This window comes from Castor canadensis, chromosome 3 (genome assembly GCF_047511655.1).
Source record: "Castor canadensis chromosome 3, mCasCan1.hap1v2, whole genome shotgun sequence".
Taxonomy (NCBI): Eukaryota; Metazoa; Chordata; class Mammalia; order Rodentia; family Castoridae; genus Castor; species Castor canadensis.
In genome coordinates this window covers 53,453,577-53,476,280 of record NC_133388.1, presented here as the reverse complement: position 1 = coordinate 53,476,280, position 22,704 = coordinate 53,453,577, and the positions used below count along the sequence as shown (strand labels likewise).

The 22,704-nt window shown below is 42.3% G+C and overlaps 1 protein-coding gene across 5 annotated transcripts in view; it reads left to right on the top strand.

The window, feature by feature from the left end:
- The window catches only part of Gng2 (G protein subunit gamma 2), a 116,048-nt gene that overhangs the window by 58,276 nt on the left and 35,068 nt on the right, over positions 1–22,704 (top strand). The window contains exon 1 of one of the 5 annotated variants that reach the window (XM_074067983.1): positions 15,231–15,356. The exons of the other annotated variants lie outside the window; for them this stretch is intronic. The gene's annotated coding sequence lies outside the window, so the exon portion shown is untranslated. Of the gene's footprint in view, positions 1–15,230; positions 15,357–22,704 lie in introns of those variants that run through there. 5 annotated transcript variants of the gene reach the window in all.

Here is a 22,704-nt window from a genome sequence, read left to right as displayed (position 1 = left end):
ATTCTGTAAATGTAACTTTATGTATAAACCATGATTTGATTTAGCCAATGTACTGAATTTTCCCTTTTAGGAGGTGGATCAACTGGGTTAGAATGCCATAAGGTCTCAGTGGAGAATAAGAAATTTTTTTGTCTCTTATAACATCTCTAGAACAGTGGTTCCCAACGTTCCATCCTGGAAAAGTCTTTTTCGATACAAATTGTCAAATCTCAGTATATTTGCTGATCAGAGATGAGCTTTTGGTAGTCATGGTTAGAGTATGCCACCAGCTATAATTGTGAAAACAGGGGACAGATGTGTGTAGAACCTATTTTGCACACAGTCTGCAGGAGGATCTTCACCAGGGAGCCCTTGCCTTTATCACTAAGCTGTTCTGGAGGCACAGGCGTGGCAGCTTCTGGATTTTATCCAGGCTGGTGACTGCAGCCACGTCTGCACGGACCATATTGGCAGCCAGAGAGACTGGTCCCCTGTGGACGTGCTGGGCGGGACCTCTCATTGATTTTTCAAGGTGCTGATTCATGCACACGGGTTTTTTGTTGTCTGTTTGTTTGTTCTGTTTTTTCAGTTATACAAAACTATATAATACATACCATTTTCAGCAGAAAGGAAAAGCTGTCCTAGAACTATTTGAACAGGGCAGGAACTGCTTGCTTGGGTAGGAACAGTCAGCAAAAGTAGCAGGAAGGGGTTCCTGAGAACCTGAGACCTGTCCCCTCTCTGCACTTGGCATGAAGGAAAATGAAGCCTGTGTATGAAAGGATCTCATTTTCCTCTCCTTAGAGACCCCACTTAGCAAGGAAGAAATGGACAGCTTTCCCCCAGTGTCTTGCTGTCCCTTTCTCTTTGTTAGGATGCTCTCTTGTGACATTTAATGGATCTGCTGTCTGACTTCATAATGTACCGGTTAGTTGGATCAGATAGGAAAGGCAGAAGTCTTTTGGAAAAGCCCAGGACTTAAATTTGAAGGCTTGATAATCAGATTGGCTCCTGACTCCTGTGATCCTGTGACCTCCTTCGAGTCAGTCCCCCTCCCGTCATCAGTGGCATCTTCCTGAGAACAGAACAAAATGCCTTCTGCTGGCTAACCTTGGTGGCTGGGCTTTACCAGTTTGAGCCTGGTGCAAAGACGGGCCAATGTGAGACTAGCAGTGTGTGAAGAAGGCAGCTTGTGGAACAGGCATGGAAACTTAGAGTTCATGGGGCCGTGTGTTATCTGTGGCTGAGTAACTAAGCAGCCCAAACTTAGTGCCTTAAAATAACAAGCATGGCTGCTGCCTCTAATTCTAGCTATTCAGGAGGCCGGAATCCAGAAGATTGCAGTTCAAGGCCAGCCAAGACAATAAGTTCCCAAGACCCTATCTCAACCAACAAGCTGGGTATGGTGTTACCTCCTGTCATCCCAGCTACATGGGACACGTACATAGGATGTTCACAGTCCAGGCCAACCCAGGCGTAAACATAAGACCCTATGAAAAAATAAATGAAACAAAAAGGGCTGGGAGTGTGGCTCAAGTGCCCTGACTTGCAGTCCTGGGGACTGCAAACCCACCACGACCAACACCATAGCAGCTTCAGTTGGTGAGGAATCAGGAAGGGTTAGCCGTGGCCCTGGCTCAGGGCTGTCCTGAGGCTGCAGTGTGGGTGGGCTGGGGCTACAGGCCTCAGGGACTTGACTGGATCAGGAGGATCCCGTTCCAGGTTCATTGGCAGAGGTCCCCAGGTCCTTACCACAGACTGCTCAGGAGCTGGCAGTCCTCAGAACAAGTGACCCAAGACAGAAAGCCCAAAGCTGAGGCCATGCTCTTTTATTACCTAACTTTAGAATCATGTGCCACCGTTTCTGCCACATCCTGTTGGTCACACAGGAATTCTTGTAGCCCATCATGAAAGGTGGCCACCATAAGGCCAAAATTTCTAGAAACCACAGATAGCTGCATTCTTTGTAAGTCTGTCTGGTGCTTTGTCTAAGGACAGACTCTTGGTCGAGGTAATAAGAATAATCTGTCATTCTGAAAACAATTTTATGCCTTTGCTTTAAAATACCAAATTTGAAAGAAAAATATACTTGTAATGTCTGGAAATAATAGATTCCAGAGTACAAGACAGACATTGAAAATTTCATGTAAACCCCTTATAACTATAGTTATTAACATATATTTATATATTGCTATAAAATACATTAAAAACTACACAGTATTCGAAATCTTGCCTTTTTCACTTAACTAGTATATTATGCATATCTTTTAATACTATTATAAAAAAAAATCAATTCTTTTTACTAGCTACATAATATTCCATCAAATGACTACAGCAAATACACTATTACTTCTCTATCATGAGCCCAAATGGAGGGACATTTGCTCAGCCGTTGGTTCACCTGTTGGTAAGGACAGTGACAGAAGGAAGGGATGCTAAGCGAGCTGTAGAAAGTCAGCTTCCCTCAGTTCTTCTCCACCATTTGTCACCGTTCCTTCCTGAAAATCTCACTATGGCTTTGGCTCATGCCTTGGACATAGATCACAAACACACAAATCACCTTGTGTCAGCATGAGCAAGGTTCATATTTTACCTTGCAGAGTTGAAGGGCCAGGACTCTGACAGAATACAGTTCACTCATTCATTCATTCAATAGGTAATCCATTTTGAGTAGCCACTGTGTGACAGAAGCTAGAAGCAGCCCTGGAAATACAATCATGAGTGAAAACAAGCACCAACATGGAGCTTCTGTCTGATGAGGGAAAGAGACAATAACCAAATCATCCTGAATGTGTATTTATAAACTTTCAGGATGGGTTTGAGTTCAGTAAGAGAGTTACTGGAAGAATCCTGCCAAGCAGAAAGTAAAGTAACAAAGATGGTGCATACAAAGGCCCTGAGGCAGGAAGGGCTGTTCGGGGGAACAAACAAACAAAAAAAGGCCCATGTGGTCAGAGGGATATTAGGAAGAGATGAGGCTGGAAGAGGAGTTAGGAGTCAGATCCTGCAGGACCTCTACCTTCTGCTGCAAGGAACAGGTTTTGGAAAGGTTCAAAAGGGTTCCTTGGAGGGGAGTTGAGGGAGTAATGAGCACTGGGCTGGGAGGGGGAGACCTCAGCTGGTGAAGACGCTGCTGGGGCTCCATTGGCCTGGTGTCCCCTGGTCCTCATTGTCCCCCTGGGCTTCCAGGGCAAAACCCCAGTGTGCTGGGAGCCATGGCTGCACAGGGCGCCCACCCAGGGGCCTCTCAGGGATGTAAAGTCTGTGCTCCTGTGCCTTTCAGCCACTGGGTCAATCCCAGCAGAAGTCTACACCGCTGCTGTTAACTGAGGTACAGAGGAAAGGCCCCGTCTCCACATTTGCTGAAAGGCTCAGTGTTGTGAGGCCCAGGACAGCGGCTTCCAAAGCAGCACTTAATTGACAGAATGTGGGTCACCTGTCTACATGGAATTCGCAGCTGAGCTTCCAGAACAACCTACTTTCCCTTCCTTTGCCTTTAGCTTTTGAACTTCTGGAATGCATCATTTCTACCCGAGCAAGTCTGAGCCATTATTTAACGAATTCTGGGCCTCTAGCTTCAGCATTTACCTGGCAGTGCCCCTGGGGGGTGACAAGAAGTAGCTGGGACCTTGGGAACTGGGTCAAGGCCTGTGGGTGCCACTCACCCAGTTGGTCAGCCTCCATGATTTCAAGAGCGTAAGACAAGAGAGTGATGGGGGGCAAGGGAGCGTGCGTGAGTGGGACAGGCTTTGTATAACAACTGTGTGCATGTGCGTGTGCATGTGTGTGCGTGTGCGTGTGTGTGCTTGTGTACATGTGGGGAAAAATGAAGGAAGTGCTCCCAGGCCTGTGAGAATGGAACAGTCTCTGAGCATTACATGGTGTTCTTGTGTCCGGACTTGGGAAACCAGAGATGACTAGAGAGGGAAGTGGCCTTTGGAGACCCCACTACCTGAGATCCAATCCTGACACCATCACTTACTCACTAGGGAATCTTGGGAATTTCACAAACATATCTGAGCTTCATTTTCCTCACTTGTAAAATGGGCATATTGGTAGGTAGGGTTTTTGTTAAGATTAAAGGGGTTGAGGCATGAAAAGACTTAAGTGATTGCTTAGCAAATGAAAAATAAGCTAACAGTGTCACTATTAACTCGTTTAATCGTCACAAGATCCCAGGAGGGGTGTGTTAGCTGTCATTATCACCAATCCCACTTTCCAGACGAGGAAATGGAGATGCAGACATAGAGTCACTTGCCCCAAATTACATAGCTTTTAGATGGCAGAGCTGAGACTTGAACTTGCACAGTCACACTTAGAGCCAATTCTTAACTGCTTTCCCACATGCCTCTTAACCAAGAGTTGGGTTTTGCTGTTATTGCAAGAGACAGAGGAAATGATGAGGAAAGAACTGAAAGAATGCAACAGTAAGCAGCCAAATGTATACCAACCACCTTGGTTTAACAGTGGTCCATTCTGCGTTCTCTGTCCTTGTCTCTCTCCACCATTTGAACTAGGTGGCAGCCAGCCTGAGACTTTATCCCTGCACATCCAGCAGCCATGGCCCTTGGATGCACAGGTTCATGGACCAACCAGGGTAGTGAATTCCAGCAGTTGTATTGAGATATTTGTTTTACCTTTTCCTGAGCTGTCTCCCACCTCAAGGAAACAGCACAAAAAGCAGAGGCAAGCCAGGTAGCTGAATTTCAATGCCAGTGTCCAGTCACTGTATCCAGTATAACAGAACAGAGCAAGCACTAGGATGCCCTTGTACCACAGGCAGGACTGGGGACCTCCCCATCTCTGCCCCCAAGCCCCCCTGCCATCTCTGCCTCCATCCCAGCAATCCCTTAATTCCAGTGCATCCTGATAGTGGTCACCCTCACTGGGAGGGAGAGATTGTCCCCACAGCTACCCTAGCTGGTGGGGGCAGCCAGGGGCCTTTTCTGAAGTCCCTCATGCCACCTGCAGGGCTGAACACTCTTGGGGATTGAGTCCTGTCTGCTCTCATTACTGCCAGGCTTCTTCGTACAAATCAGAAGAAGTACCCAGGGGTGAAGTGCCTGACACAGAGCTGCATGATTGAACCAATCTGACATTCCAGAGCATCTTTCCTTGTGGGGTGACTAGCCTAGATTCTTTTCTCTAAAATGTCAATGAATCTAGTAGGAGCCAAAGACACCACCCAGGAGGGTAAGATCACATGGGCAACTTGTTACAAAAGTGTTATACTCGGTATTGTTCGACGGCCATAGTAATTCCTGTAGCCAATAATATTCAAGGGCTTTTGTTTGCTTGCTTACTGTATATATACATACATACATTTTATATATATATATATACACACACACACACATAGTTTTGCAGACTGCTTAAGCTGTAGTCATCTTCTTCATTTTGACTCATGTGTATGTCTGTTGCCACACTTATTCCAGCTAGAGGCTGCCTGGTATGGCTGTACCATTGTATAAGGGACAATAGGCGCAGAAATTGGTCAAGTGCCAAAGCAAAATGGAAGACAGCTATCTCTGGTCACTTCATTTTTCTGGAAAAATGAGGGCCGGGTGTGTAGTGCTTGTTTGTAATCCCAGCTGCTTGGGAGATGTAGACCAGAGGATCTTGGTGGTTCATGCCGACAATCCCAGCTACTCAGGTGGAGGTGGAGGTAGGTGAATCACGGACATAGGCTGGCCTGAGGCAAAAGCATAAGATCCCCATATGAAAAACAAACAAAAAGCGAAAGGACTGGGGACATAGCTCAAGTGGTCGAGTGCCTGCCTAGCAAGTATAAGGCCCTGAGTTCAGTCCCCAGTGTTTTTTGTGTGTTTGGAGGGGTGGGTAACTGGTGAAGAAACACTTGCCCACAATAACCGTAGTTTCTGCTCTCATCTATTTCCTCTGAATCTTCTTGGGGTACCCTCTGTGCTCAAGAGTGCTCAGGGCAGGAGAGGGATCTGAATAAATGCTCACTGTTTGGGCAAGAGGTTTGGTAAATCATCTTGGGTGTTACATCCCCTGTGACAAGACCTGATCCTTACTATCAGCAGTTTTTATCCATTTAAAGCTTTAAATAGACCACATGAGTAATGTGCTTCAGGTGCTTTTCTCTAATTAATTAATTCATTTGTAAGTGAAATACCTAATTAAAGCAGTCTCGGGGAGCTCCTTGGTGGCCCTGATCCAGTGGGTCTGGTGACAGAGAGAGATCTTTGCTGATGATACATGTGAACTGGTCCCCGGGGTCTAGTTGCTCTGTCCCATGTCAGCTGGAGAGGGTTTTGCTGTGGTTGTTTTAAGTGTGATGCAGGTTGAACTGGTCTTACTATTAACCAGAGTCCCTCACTCATTTACAGCTTTCAAAGAAACCTGAAGATGGTATGATTGCAATCTGTCTTAATAAAATGGGGGACATGGACAAAGACAATAAACACACTGGTCTCACAGTCACTAGTAACAGAGGTCCATCCGAAAGGGCCAAAGAGCCTGTCACTTCATGACTGCTTGCTTGAGTTTATCTTTAGGCTGTCTCTTTTCTTTCTGCCTAGGAGTTTGCTTTGCCTTTAGCTTGTGAGAAAACTATGGAACTCATGGTTTTATTTCCCAATGTGCCTCAGCAACTAAGAAACACTGGCCATGCGTAGAGGTCACGTGTATAGTCAGTTAAATTACCTGTTGTCTGAACTCCCTCTCAGCTCCTTATTCTTTTCTTAGAATAAAGGCATCGTCCTTAAAGGAAAAGAAGCAATGCCTTGTAAGGGACTTTAAATAGCTCATTAGTTAAAAAATGGCAACTTTTGGTCAAATATGTTCTATTTTATCCTATTGTACCTTTGCTCCATGATGAGGGGAAAGGATGCATTTGAGGGTAATAATTATGACAGACTTTAATGTAATATATTTTATTCCTTATAAACCTTGATTGCCCCAAAATAAAATAAGTAGAATGAAGAGCATAAATGAATTCACAAGACACCCAGGCTGCTCTCAGGATACAGCAGGGTTTTTAAAAACAGGTAAATGTGATACCGTAGAAGTTATCTTTTTTCTTACTTAAAGTAAGTTTTTATTTCGTTAAGAAAAAAACCCAAAACCTTCCTTTATGAGCTTTAGGACTTTAAATAGTTCTCCTTAACATAAAAGTGATGTTTTTCTAAAATGTCTTATTATCAAAATGCTATTTTGAAAGAAAAAAAAAACTGGCATTGCTCTTAAATGAGTGCTTTGAAAGGGGCCTATCCTCAGCCTAGAAGAATCACTTTTGTCTGCACACTTGAATTAAAGGTCAAATACCTAGAATTTTGGAAACACGGTGTGCTTTTTGGTGAGGCAGAAACATAACACAGAATGCCACAGCCAGGTAACCGTCCTCCTGGGATTGCAGAAGTAGGTGACAGATAATGCCATCTGTTGTAAGATTAACTTATGGATACTGTCATTTGCAGAGAGAGAGAGGTATTTGAAATACAGCCGGGTGCCCATGGCTCACGCCTATAATCCTAGCTCCTCCGAAGGCAGCGATCAGGAGGATTGAGGTTTGAAGCCAGCTGGAGCAAATAGTTCATGAGATCCTATCTTGAAAATACTGAGCATAAAAGAGGACAGGTGGAGTGGCTCAAGTGGTAGAGCCTAGCAAGTGTGAAGCCCTGAGTTTGAATCCCAGTACCAAAAAAAAAACAGAGTTGAGCTATTCAATGCCAAATGCACAGAGACTGGTTGAGTTCACAAATGAAACCATGCATCATTTTATTCTTGCATGAAATTTCCTTGTGTTGAGCTGTATCTGATAGTGTCTAACCAAGGGCTAATTTTAGAGGGAAAGCCATGTTTTAGATAATTATTTTTTTAGCCAGAAGAAAACAGAAATGGAGCGGGCTCTGGAAATATTCATTATTGCTCTCTGGAGATAATGGAATAGCTGAGCATGGGACACTGCAGGCACAACATGGTGGGAAATGTGCACGCTGGCTTCCTAAGGACCCATTTTGTGCTACGTTATTTCATATTGCAGTCTCTGGGATGCCACTGCTATCTTGAAGTGGGAAAATTTCTCCACGGAAATAATTGTGGGGAAAAAAAAAGAAAATTAATCCAATTAAACACTTCTGGGAGAAGAGGATTTATAGCTGGTTGTAGCTGGGAGAAGAAGATTTGAAGCCAGGTGGTATAGGGTTGTAGGGCTCAGTGTGATGAACACAGGGTGTCAGGCAATGGATAGTGTCTCACACGTCCCAGGAAAACCCAGAGCCTGGTAGGAAGAAGGGAGAGGAAGGAACAGTTTTCCACGGTGGCCTTGCTGAGTCTAAGAAGGAAGGAAGGTGTCACAAGGCAGTAACCCACTTTGCTCTGCTAGCGCTTCTATAACAGTTCTGAGAGAGCCAAGTCCTCCCGGGGCTTAGGGTTGCAGCCTCAGCCTGGGGCCAAGTTTATAAGGACCTTGTCGTTTTTATCACTTAATATCCAGTAAATAGATAAATCCGGCACACCAAATTTCCACTGATTAAAGGTACTTAGGATTAATCAAAGGAGATTTGTTGTTCCCTGAAAGTAAAATTCAGACTTGTTTTTTAAACCATACCATTGAGCTCTTTAGTCATGTTTGTTTTAATCACAAAAGAAATTGGAACTTCAGTCATGTCTTATTAATCTTTGGATCTATTGTATTAGAAATGAACAAACAAGCTTCACTCTCCCCACAAAGGAAAAAGATAAGAGCTATAGAAGAATAAGGCAGAAGTGATAGAGTGGGAGAGAAGCCATCCCCAAAGTGTTTTTACTCAGTAGAGCCAAAGCCTGTGAACTAAGAGCTCTGGCCATGCCTCTGAGAAGACAGTGAGAGAGTGAGCCTCATGAAGAAAGCTCTACCCTGGCACTGCACGGAGCAACTTCTGGCTAATTTTGCTTCTTTCTCATCCTCATGTAGATAAGTCTCAACCCTTCTCAGTAATGTAATGTGGATTTTTTTACTTCTTTTTACTTCACTCATTTAAAAATGAAAGTGCAGACTTTACATTTTCATATTGCTGAGATGAGGCAAAGAGATGGGCCCCAAAATTTAAAAATATCTCCCCCTCCCAACTTACCCAAAGGTGTTTTCCAAAAATAAAAGGGCATTTGTTCATAGCTGGTGTGGCCCCGTGAGAGTGTATTACAGCTCTTTCCAGTGACTTAAGTAAGTAAATAAATAAATGTGCTCATATAAAAGACAAAAACACGAGAGTTTTCACTTGGAGACCAACTATGGCACAGAACTAAAGCAGATTATTGCTTTGGCAGAAAAACTAACAACTTGATCATACCACTTTCATTATGAAAGGGTTAAAAAACAAGGCATTATTGTTTTGAGAAATTTTTATAGATTATCATCAAGGAAATAAAATTTAGAAAACTTTTTGTGATTCAGCTAGAGTAAAAGCTTCATGAATTCCAAGTTTGTATTATTTCTGATAGTGATTGGAGTGACGTTTAATTTTACTCAACAAGCCTATTCTTGGTAGATAGTGGGAGTGATAATATTGCAATGACATTAATGCAGAATCCTGAGAACAACGTGTGAAATATTAAAAGTATTATTAAGCATTATTGGAAATAGCTCTTTACATGAAACTAGTGAACATACCAAACAAAAATCATTTTTCTAGTCTTTCAAGCCAGACCCCAAAGGAAGTGTCATACAGCAAACTGCCATGTCCTGAGTTACACTTGAAGCTTGAAATTAATGCATTTTTCACTCATACAGTCCATAACTGAGATGCTTTACAATGGCCTTTTTCCTTCTTAGTTTGGTGATTGAAGTTTAATAGCCTAGCCAATCCCACCTACTGTGTTCCTAGTAGGTTCCTGGATCCTGAATGAAAGGTAAATTTGTGAATCATCTGCATTTCTGGGGAGGGAGACTTTATTTGAATGTTCTGGCCTAGTAACAGATAGGGTCCAGTGACAGCACAAAGGTCAAGAACACTGAACAATAGATGTTTATTAGGCAAAATGTGCAGCAGCATAAGCTGTCTTTTAAACTGTGTCCATGAGAATTTGGCACAAATTCATCTAACAAGTTTTAGTTGAACATTTATTGTGTGCAGTTCTAAGTATTTGTAGAGAAACCAGCATGGCACCTGTCCTGAGGGAGCTTGCAAGTCTGGATAGGGAGAGGGGAACTGAACACACTCGAACAATTGGGTACAATTGGGTATCTAAGTACAAATTGGGACAAAGAAGTACTCTGAAGGGCAGAGACAGGAGGCCTTGAGACTGTGAGTTACAATTAGAAAGACTTATTTTGGATAGAGTTTATAAACGAAGGTCTGGGTGAGCATCAGAGATCTTGAGCTCTTAGAAGAATGTCTCTTGAGTGGTTCTAAGTTCCCTCTCATCCTATGTAGGCAGTAGGAGGTGACGAGAATGCCCCAAGCATGAATTTTACCAGTGTTACTGCCAATGTCAATCTTTCTTAACCAAGGTATCATGAATTTGCTTAGGCCTAACAAATGGCGATCACTGGGGCCATGGTGACGTTGGGGCCATGGGTTGCTTGGGAGGACCTGAGTTCTTCAGAGGTCACATGTACACATTTCATTAAGATTAAAGTCTTCGTTCCACTCTGTCCAGAGCCAGGTGTGTTCCTCTGAGTTAGCTAACTGTCTGGAATCTCATTCTTTCTCCTCCAAAATGAGAGCGTGAATATGAGATCATCTCAAAGTCCTCTCAGATTCTAAGTTCTAAAAGGCTGTATGGTTCAGTGAAAATAAACTATGGACTCTGGAACAAGATTGCAAGGGTTGGAATCCCAGTTTTGTGGCCTACCACAGTGTGTGGCTGCGTAAGTTTCTTAATCACTTTGTGTATCCATTTCCAAAACTTTAAGAGAGGGATAAAATTCATGCCCACCATAAACCGCTATGAGAATCCACTGAAGGACTCGAAGCACGTAGAACAGTGCCTGCCTTCCTACCCTGACTGTCTCTGAAAGGAGTTCGTGTCCTTTGAGAAACGGACTCCAAAGAGACAGAACACTCTGGACACTGCAGTGAACACGTGGGCCGACTAGTGTGGGAATGAAGAACTGACAGTCAACAGCCCCTCCCAAACCCACCTTTGTTTCAGGCATGTTTGAAAGGTGCAACTTTATTGCTAGGAAAGAGGCCATAACCATTTCGTGCCTGCAGGGACTTAGGGTATGGTGTGTGTGCAGGTGATTAAGCTAGTGCTTACTTCGCCTTGCTCTCATACTTGCAGCCAGGACCACGATGCTGCAGAAACAGATGCCTTTGCTAGAGACTCTGAAGGTGGCTTCTCTTAAGGCCATGAGTTTTCATTCTTTTAAAGAAATATAATGAGACCTCACAAATTAAGCTTGGGAAGGATTTCTCACATCATGAAAAAATTCATTTAAAAATGTATAAGTATTAACTTCAGCTGACTTCTGTCTTCTGTAGAGATTCTGATTTAATAAAGCAGGCACAGCTTCGCAATAACTAACATTGCTTTTTCTTATTTCCTGATGCACCCAAGTCTCTAAATTCCTACCATTGTTTTCTTTCCACTATTTTCTTTAACATGTTCATCATAAGTAGTGCCACATGGACTCCATTATATTACAATAAACTTATTAGTGTTTAATTAATAAGCAACAAATTAATGAGACTTTACCATATATCTTTGTGTGTGTGTGTGTGTGTGTGTGTGTGTGTGTGTGAGAGAGAGAGAGAGAGAGAGAGAGAGAGAGAATCTTATGACAGCCAATAAATCGAATTATAAAACTCTAGCCTTTTCCTGTCTACTACCCAAATGATTTGGAGATGTCTGAAATAATTGAGAAGGTTATGCTTCCTCCAAAAAAGAAAGGTAGGTACTACTTTTTCTGTTACAAACTAGAATAGGGAAGAAATTGCTTGTGAATCTTGTTAAACAAAAAATATGGCTGTTTAGGTAAAGGAGGGGGAAATCAAAATATTAGGTCTACTTAGAGAAAACCTAATTGCCTGAAAATTTTCTGAGAGCAGAGCACAAGGGCCTAAATGTCCCTAACTGTCTCTTGCTTTCTGGGGAGAAGATCCCAAGTGGTTAGACCAGCCAACTCCTCAGTGCTGACAACTATATATGGAGCCTCACTCATGCCACCTTAGGACACTGTGGCTTTCATTTTGAAGTAGGATTTACCCTCTCCATCACTGACCATCACCCCCCACACTTTGTTGCCAGCCTGTGCTTTCCTACTCTGAGCCTCATTTTCCTGCCTTTGCTTTCTCCTCCCTCCCCAAAGACTGGAGAAGGAGCTCAGTTTTCCCTGAAGAGAAGAAACAAAAACGTCTTTGTGTGGGAGTCTGTTTAAGAAATGGCGGACTCATGCTTATAAAGGTCCCTTTCATTCTGGGCGCTGGTATGTGCTTCCTGAGCAGCGGGGGTGGCAGTCTCTACAGTCCAGTCAAAGATGGCAACTCCTCATTTCCAAGGCTGCAGGCTGGGGTGGGGGTGCAGGAGTAGGAGGTGTCACAGGCTGCCCTGTGGACACTTGGCACAAGATTTACTCAACAGCCCCAGGAGCTCCATCTTTAAACAGGCCAATGTGCATTTGTCAGCAGGGTGGTTCTTTCTGGCAAATAACTTTCTTTATGGTTTCCTGTGGACAGGGTGGTTTGATTTTTCACAAAATACCCTTATTTCAAAATAACAACTGAGCAGAGAAAATAATAGGCATTAAATAGGAAATGATTGGAACCTGTTTGAGGTTTCTTTCTGTCTTGGTTTGGCAAAGTGCTGTCACAGTAAGGGGGCGTGTCGCATTTCCCATGGGAACCTTCCAGAAGGAGGCTATAGTGAGATGGAGCAATTCACAGAGCATTCCCACTGGTCTTGGATCTTAGAATGACTTCGGGCAACAAGCTTTCAACAAATACGAAATCTGAATCTGACCTGTGGAGGTAAAGAGGACTGGTGTGGAGATTCACGCCACTCTTTGAAGCTATGAAATGGAAGGATTAGTTTTACTGTTCCCCATGTATATGGAAATAGACATTTGCATTTTTCCGTTCTCTGTGTGTGTATTTGTGTATTTGATTTAGATTTAAATGAAAAGACATTTGTTTGACAAATGTTGACTAAGATGCAAAATGCACATGAGTTTAAGATGAAGAAATGAAGATGGAACAAAACTCTTCCTTGTGATTACATAGGCTTAGAGGTTTCCTCTTTTCTCTCAGGAGACGCTCTTGGATGACTCAGCTTAGGGTGGTCATGCAGGTCAGTAGGAATGGTCAACAAAAATTAAATAGATTCTCTGCTCAAATATCCAAATCCCCCTCCCTGCCTCCCACCTAAAGGTGGCTTTATCCTGTAACTATAAATTCATTATCTATTCTAGCTTGCTCTTTTAAAAGCAGATGTCTCCTGATAGGTTTAAGCTATTGGTAATTCACATTTTAATATGTATTACTTTAAGCAAGGAACTTTGTTTCATTTGTTTTCAGAGGCCAAATCTGAAGCTTTGGGTTCCTAACCTAGGGACACTTAATATTTTTGTGGATTAGCATAAGCTAGCTAAATCTTTTGAGCTCCAGTTTCCTAATCTGAAAATAAGAATTATTACATCTTCCTAGACATCATAGAATGACTGTGAAATCAGAATTGCATGAGGCACAAGGAAGACCTCTAGTAAATTATAAAGCATTGTTTAAATACAAGTCATCATCACTATTAATATTTCATCACAGTGACGGGAAGCTGACTGACACAGTCCTGCAAGTTGTGAGAAGTGGTGTGCCATCATGCTTTAATTCATTCTAGTTGAGCTCAGTTAGTAGATGGAAAAGACTGGCACAGGGAGAGGTGACTTTGAAACCTAAGACATTTAGGAAGATGAGGCCTATACAAGTTAGCTCAGTGAAAAACATTGAAGGCACCACAGCTGAGAGGAGAGAAGAAGAGGAAAGAAGCAAGTGATGCCAGAATTAGCTTCTGCTCTGCAGTTCAGCAGAAGAACCTAGAGTGGAAACAGCCCATCAGCCTATGTTGTTATGAAGGGAAAAGACTGTATATCTGTTAAAAAAGTATAGGCATTAACTTCAGCTGACTTCTGTCTGCTAATGAGATTCTGTTTTAATGAAGCCAGTACAGCTTTGCAATAACCAACATCACTTCATCGTCTGTCCATGACAGAAGAGGAGTTAAGAGTATGAAAGCAAGGATCTAGCCAAGTGTGGTGGTGCTCATCTGTGACTCTAGAGCTCTGGAGACTGAGGCAGGAGTATGGCAATTTAGAGACTAGCCTGGGCTGTGTAGAAAGACACCATCTCAAAAAAAAAAAAAAAGGCAAGTGTCTACCAAAAGTATAAATAATGAGAGGTAAATAATTCACATTCAAAATATGCAGTGTCCCCCTGTGCATACCAACGATGCTGCCTGCCATCTCTTCTCTTGTGTCCATCCTAACAGGAGATATTGTCAAGCTTGTAGTGTGTACAGGGCACCATTCAAAGGACGCTATAAGAATCATCTTATTTTATGCTTACAGAACCATTTTGCAGTTGATAAAACTGAGATTGTACGTCTCAATAACTTGCCCAGTTAGTGTAGGCAGAGGATCCTGTTGAGGTGGTGTGACTGAGGAACTGTAGAGATTCAGCACCTCCTCAGTGTGCCTCCTCCAGGCAGATGGCATAGCCATTGTAGGTAAGGTAATTACGATGTGCACAAGACGGGAAGTGCTTAGAATCTGCGTCTTAGAAATAAGAAGATGATCCCTTCTTTGGAGACTGCTGTCTAAATTCTCTTGTGCAGGACTTGACGTTGAAGCTTCAGATAAACTTGGCGAAGTGAGGACCAAGTATAGCCAAAGAGAAAAAAGTCTCCAAAGAAACGATCAGTTTTGTTTCATTTCACTTTTCTAAGCAGAACAAAGTTCTGAGAAACTAAAGTTCTGTGGACAATGAGTAGGTAAAGTGTCCAGTCGTTTTTTTTTTTAAGTGTGTATTTTTGTTAAGAAGTGGTATTCAGTGAGTTCTCAATCTGATGTTGCCATTTTGCTGACTTCTAAACATTCATGAAATCATCTGTGTGACATTAAGTTTGCTTCTAACACCCAACTCACAAAGGCACATTTAAATTTATTTAGAAAGAAGCCATAAAGAGCAAAGAAAAATAGGACTTTTAGATCTCAACTTTAAAAAGAATCCCATCTTTTCCCTCCTAAATAAATCACAGAAATTATAGGCCAAGGTAGATTCATATGAAAAGGAAACTGGAAAGGGTTTATATCTGACGCTAGAATGAATTTTGGACCAATTTTCTCAGTAATGAGGGTGTGATGGGCAGAAATGTAGCTCGCTGACTGGTGCTCCAGCACACCATGAGGGATCCAGGATGACCACTGACACGTGAGTATGGTAGGTCCATCTGAAATTTCTAAGTTTTTGAATTACTAGTTGTGTTACCCTTTACTGTTATTTTTTTAAGTCTTAATAACAATAGATTAAGATTTATAGTAGTCTAGGTATTTAAATCACCAAAGACAAAAATCTCTTTGAGACATTTATATGTCTTTATTCTCAGGCTCATTCATGTAAAATAACTTTTCACTTATGACCTGATCAGTAAGAGGACAATAGTGTAGCTGTGTAAACTCTTCAGTGATCAGAAAGATGCCCTTAGAGGTAGATACTGTGACTGGAAAATTTCCTGATAAATACGAGGATTTTTGTATCCGGTAGAAGAAGAATTCAAGCAAGACACAAAGATTATAGTAAAAATAAAAGTAAAGTTTATTAGAAATGGAATACATTTCCAACAGACGGAAAACGGATCATCTCTAGGTTTTAAGAGTTGGAATATTTATCGATGAACTCTTAGCCTTGGGTCTATTTGGCCCCAGGGATGATGTACTGGGTTTACTTGTTAAATGAGAGAGATTATCTTTATAAACTACTAGGTCCTACTCTCATTGATAGAGAGTTTCTGTTTGAAATTCCTAACCTTTGCTCTATCACATGTCAAGGACACAGCTCTTAGGTCTGAGTCTTTGTCTTGTTAAGTTTACCTGCAGCCAGACCTAGCTGGTGTTTAGGGTGTGTTACTCTTGAATGAAGAAAGGATTAAGCTTTAGGTGAGTGGCTGACTCAAAGTGTCCTGTGATATCCCCTGGTCTCTGGCTACTTGATGTTTATAGAGACTAGTGGAATTGGGAAGTGGAATGATTTTTTGCTTTCTTCCTCTTGCAGTAGCTGCTGCCTATTAATACCATGGTCTGAACTACGGTGAGTGGTCAAGTGAACCTTAGCTGATTCCTTTACTCAGGCAGCTAATTAGTAAAGAATTTTCCCTCTTTTTTGGGGCCATGTTTGCCTTCTTATTTTTTCTCTCCCCTGACCAATAGCAGTTCTGTTTGGTCAGAAAATGGTATTTAATCGCTCGTCAATCCAGCAACATGATAAATAATTTTGGCTGGGATCAAATTTCTGTGGGTTATCTGAAGCTGATGTAACTTGAATTACAATCTCCAGACTTCTTTACTCTGGTCTCCTCTCCCCAGTTTAACAGTACTAATATTCTTCCAATTCAGATTTTCTTTTGTAAGTGAGGTTCTCTAGTTCATTTAAGACCCAGCCACTGGGTAAAAGCATTAGGCTTTCAAAGTTAGGCAGGTCTAATTCTGTATGTCATTGCTCAAATGGTGATCCAACTTGCTAGGTCATCTCCATCCTGTGGCCAAAGGTTAAACAGCAATTCATGTCCAAAGTTGGGAGAACCATTGATGACTTTGTTTTCTGCTTCTGTGGTTAGCTCTTACCACATATTTAAATGAAGCTCCTCTGCCTTTCTCCCTGTCACTTGAAACATTTTGTTTGCCTTTAACTAGACAACTTGAACACATAGCCCTCAGCCCTGAGATTTGTACTGATTAGCTAGAGAGAAATTCTTTTTTTAATCTCACAGATCTCTGTATTTTTAAGTTAGTGCTGTAAATTAAACTTTCCTTTCTCTCTGGGGAAAAAGAAAGAATGGATTAGGGTGTCCCTCCTCAGTCATCCACAGAACCCTGTTTTTTTCCTTTCTTAGTACAAATCATACTGCCTTGAAATAGCCTGCTTGTGGGTTTGTCATCATCTTTAGAGCGTAAGCTCCTTGAAAATAGGAGTTGGGTTCTGGTCCTTGTTCTCGCCTGGCTCCCAGCACTGCAGGCACTTTAAGTCTGCAAGCTCCAGCCTCTCCATTATGATGGCATGTAAAGACAAAGTAGCCCCAGGATGCTGGCACAATTTCTGTTCAGTTTCCCAGTTGCTCTCCTGGGTACTTAGGAACAATGAAGGAAGGCTGAAAGCTTGTGGTGCTCTGAACTCAGGGCCTCAGGCTTGATAGGCAGGCCCTCTACCACATTAGCCACTCCTCCCACCCCAAGGCTGAAAGCTTTTAAAACAAAATCATTTGGTGTTCTTTGCAAACAAAGAGAAGAAAAGATCAGCCAATCCCATTATGTAATTAGAATTCTGAGGTTTACTTTCTCTTAGTGGAAACCCCACGTTTCCCCAGGAGCCCCAGTTGGGTGTTTGCCTTTTTCTTGCCTTTGTACCATCACTGTAACTGGTAGAAACTGGTGTCACCTACTGTAAAGGATATACTTGCTGTTCTCAGCAAACCATAACTTCAGGAATTTTAAAGACTTATTAAGTACTCTTTCCCATCATTTGTGTGTCTGTGGAGCTCAGGAATAAAAGGTATTTTACAAGCAAGTGGTATTATTGACAGGGCTTTAGGTTCCTATCTTGCAATTGGAATTTAGCCAGGGCGTCTGTACTATTAAAAATATTAGCCCTCTGTAAAATGTATCAGGCTCATTTGCTCAATCAGGAGACACATCAGTGACAAGCCCAGCAAATAACCTGGCTGAGAAACAGGGCCGTTGGTTGCTTTCCCAGCTATTTTAAACAGCTCCTGTAATGGGGCTACTGACCGTTTCTGAACATTGCATTCCCGTCTACCCCAGTGATGGATGCAGCTCATCTCTGCATGACTCATCCAACATTTACTGAAGACATGGAAAGAATGCCAGAATGCTGAGTATTGAGAGCCACTAAGCAGTCTTTCAGGACACACAGGGTTTCTGGAAATGAGTATCCATAAATCACAGAATCCTCTACAGCTCCAGCAGGATTTGCTCGTCCAAGCAAGGCAAAAGGTGAAGAAAAAATACCAGGCATTAGTCATAAACATAGCCTTATGTACCTAGCACCAAAATGACTGGCGGTGGGTGGGACTGATGAATGTACAAGTGTTAAAATAAAAAACAAGGCCTACCTCACCTTCCTACTCAGTTTTGGTTTGACTTTCATGGGAATGTTCAGGATGAGATAAGACTGAATCCATTTACCCCAAACATTCGTACTTCCACACTTGGGAGGGTAGAAAACACACGCTGTTAGGCTGGTTGAGAAAAGAGGCTTGCAAAAGTCATTGGTGTAGGTTGCTTGGATGCTAGTTTGACAGACAAATGAGAATCCATATAGGAGATTCAGTGCCTCTGAAAGCTATTTGCTAAGATGATCTTATCTGCTTTTGTCAGCCAGAACAAAATTACCATCCTCATTTTCAATTCCCCAGTAATGAGAGCATTTATCTCTAGAAATTCCAGAATCTGTTTCTATACAGACCACCAGTCACAACCTCTTGTCTGTGCAGTGCTCATTCATCTTAGTCTCAATGTACATGATACAGTGTATAACTCTCAGGGGTGAATGATGCCCTAACTGGGAATGAATTGGTTTTCTGATTCTCTTGTGAGTGTTTCCTGGTTAACGTACTGTACAAATATGATCAGGACACTCTCATTCCTCCTGACAGTCAGCTTTGCTCATTGAGCCTTTGTGATAAGGGGACACAGTAACCATAAGCCTGACTAATTCATACCCACCATAAGCAAAATTATTCTGGATGTGAGTTCCCCATCCTTGGTTCTACTTTATGGAGGAAACAAGTCACGTTCACAGAAAAGGCCATGCCTGAAAAAGGATTCCATTTTCTGGTATTTTCTTTTTGTGCGGGTGCTAGTTCCCAGAGCATAGGAATCAGCTTCTGGTCACCATCCTTGACTTTGTTCGACCTTGTTCACATCACCTGATCTCTCCTTTGTTTCTTCAACTGCAAAATCTGTTTCTGGTTTGTTTCAGGTGTTTCCCCAAAACAGAAGAAAATACAATATGAGTCCTTAAAGGCAACCTTTCAGTAGGATACTTAACTTTCTGTATTGGTGACCTAAAAATTAAATGGAACCAATAAGCCCCAGAAATAAAATAAAAAATTAGTATTAAATCCCCTAACCTGTAAGATGTCCTAAGGAGATGGCTCCTTTTCTTTGTTCTCCACCAACCCAGAGAGTTTCTAAATCAATGAGGGCTGTCTTAGATAGGGACATTGTAGAACATTATTTGTCCCTTTCTCTTTTATTTCTCATACTTCTCCTCTCCTCACTCACTCCTTATAAATTCAGGGATATTGGTGTGCCAGTTTATTTTATGTACTTAGAGAAGGAATCTTTAAAACAGTATTGATTAAAAGAATAAAAACTGGCCAGGTACTATGCATCATCAGAGGTGTATAATCACCTTGCAAGATACAATATAAAACTTGACACTTGGATAATGTGGAAAAATTAAAATAGCTTCATTCTCTGAAGGAAGTGAGGGGAAGGGTAGCTCTTGCAGTGCTGAAACAGTAGTCAACCCAGAAGATCAGCATTTACACAGAGCCCAGCACACAATTATGTATTCAGTTAACATCATCTTCCTAGTATGGCAGTCCACACAAAGAAATAAGCACTTCAAATGAAGAACAAGCACTTGAAAAATTACTGCGAAGGTTAACTTAGTTGACTATATGTGGGAGGATTATAGATTTTTATTTTCTGAATCTTTATGCTTTTCAGATTTCCAAAAATAGTTATTATTTCTTCTAGAAGTAAAAATAGTATTTGAAAAAGGGAGTTGGTAGGGGATGAGGGTATGGCTCGGGCATAGAGCACTTGCCTAGTATGCATGAGGTCCTAGGTTTGGTGCCAGCACCAGTAAACAGATAAAGGAAAGGAAATTAAGATGAGGGACCATGGTTGATGGACTTCATATACTTACACAAAATAGAACAAAGAAACCTCTTGCAATAGTTTTAAGTGGGCGGGGAGGAGAGTTGAGTAGGAGAGATGGTGGCAGTGACCTAATGAATGTACAATATAAACCTATTTGGAATTGTCACAGTGAATCCCCCCTGTACAATGAACATATCCAAATAAAAACTTAATGGAAAAAAAAAGATAAAAGAGGGAATTAGGAGACGGAGTGGCAGGGGGGATGTGCTACCTGCTCTCCCTGGCACTAAACTTATAAAAAGAAGGCAGGGCCCATGATGCTGCATTTTTGGGAGCAGGGAGGCCCTCACACTGAGATTCTGTCTCAGACCAGTAGTCCTGGGTTGGCTGAAGTACCAACACAACAAAGGAGCTTTCAGCATTGGCTTGCTGTCTCCACTTTCACATAGACCATCTGTATCCCTTTGCAGCAGGAAAGCTATTGGGTTTTGTATATTACCAAAACCAGCCATGATTGCAAATGGTCACTTGAAGACTTGCTGGCAGTTGCCAGAAAAGGATAAGAAGGAATATGGCCCGCCAGTCTTGGACTTATATTTTGCTCCAAGAATGTGGGACTACTCAAAGACTAGATGAAATAGTATGAGAGTCTGGGAGGTGCCCCATGGGGGAGCATGCTACATTAGCCATTGTAAACAATCTACAACTTGTTCGGTGGGGTGATGTGGGGTGGGAGGCATGGCTGAGGCCCCTACTCATCCTCAGAAGTGGCGCACATTTACTGAGCATCTAATATGTAGAAGGCTGGGGGCAGGGATCCTCCATAGAGGACTTTCATTCATTTAAATAAAGCATTTATTGATCACCTACTGTGAACACTACAAAATCACTGTTCTACGTTTACATTAAGTGGAGGAGAGAGACTGATGATAACTAAATTAATTCAATATAGTAATTCATTGAAGAAAATAAGCCAGGGTGATGTGCCAGAGAATGGCAGGAGCTGGATGGGGTCACTTTATATAGCATGATCAGCAAGGATCTTGGCATTTGAACCTGGGCCTGAGGGAGGAAAGAACAGCCATGAGCAGTACCACACAGGAGCAATGCAGTGCGGTCAGCATGGGGGACAGCGTGTACAAAGGCCCATGGGAGAAACCTAGTTTGGCCCGTTTAGCTAGTGATGACAGACAAACTTACAACTCTTTTGGCAATTAAATGGCAGGCTTAATCAGTATCTATTGGATAAATGGGTAGACAAAATAATAATGATGATTAATAATACCAGTTGGCATACTTTAAGAAAAAAAAAAAAACAGAGAAATGGATTAGATTTTCCTGGCACAGGCTCCTGGGCTGGTGTGGGAACCAGGGGCTAAGGAGGTTGCTGGGAGGGTCTTCTCAGAGGAGAAGAAGAGGCTAGAGTTGGGCTCTGAGATACCCTGCGAGTGAGAAGAGAAGGGGAAAGATAAGGGACAAAGTCACGGCCATTGTCGGCCTGGCTGTGCTGGGAGAACAGAGAACAGGCTGGTTTGGCTGACGATCAGGCTGCAGCAAAAGTGCTTGCTTTGTGCGCTCTGCAGCACTTCTGTGTGCAGGAGACAGGCCTGAGAAGGAGGCAGCTGCTAGTCACACAAGCCAACATGCTGTGCTGGCACGTTTATTCTGTGGCCACAGGAAACCTTTACAATGTGTCCACCGTATGTGGACATGGCTTTTTTCCTCCAGAAGACAACAACGAAAGTGCCTTCCTGGAACTGCTGAGGAAGCCTGCAGTGCTTTCACATCTGCTCAACTTCTGGTTTCTTTGGCAACCTAGTAGGACATGTGTGTGTTGCTTCTGGGTCACACACATTAAGCACTCAATAGATCCTTGCTAATTTTAAATCACAATTGATTTTCAATAATCACTAGCTCTTTAATTAGAAATTTCAAGAATTTACTTCTCCTCGCCTCCAAAACAGAGTCCTCTCCCCTACTCTGGATTAAGTTCCTGTTTATTGTGTTAAGTTCTTGCTTAATGGAGCCACAGTTTATTGTGTCCATAGATTTTTTTTCTTTGTCCTTCTTACTCTACAATTCCTTTTCTATGCTTTTTGTTGTGAGTAAAGGTATTACACATATAATATTTTTAGGTCATGTTGCTCAGTAAACAATGTGGTTTTTCTTTTCTGTTTCTGTTTCATAGTTTATAACATGCTATCACAAAAACACGTGCAATCCCCACCTTCTGGTTGTGTGACCGTGGCCTAGAAAGACTAGATGGTTTTTTCCCCCCTGCCACTGCTGGGTGTGTCCATGCAGGCTGAAAGCCAGCTTCCTGTCCTGGTGCATGGCTTTCCACTCTTGTGCCGTCTGTCAGGTGCATCACTGAGAGTATCTAGACAGCGCAGTGATGAAAACCAAACCTGAATAGAAGAGATCCAGTTATTTGCAGAGCTCAGCAGCTCTGTTCACCAGTGGATTTCTTACAGAACTTTGTGAGCTGACAGGACCGTTGGAGCAACGGCAAGAAAGTTCAGCCAAGGAAATCTCCTGAACTCCAGGAGATGCTTAAGGTTTGAGATCTACTAAAGATTTAAGATTGAACTGTGGTTTATTATAAAGAAGTTGATTAACCAATATGTAATTCCTTACAAGGAAACAGAAGGCAGCTGCCCATA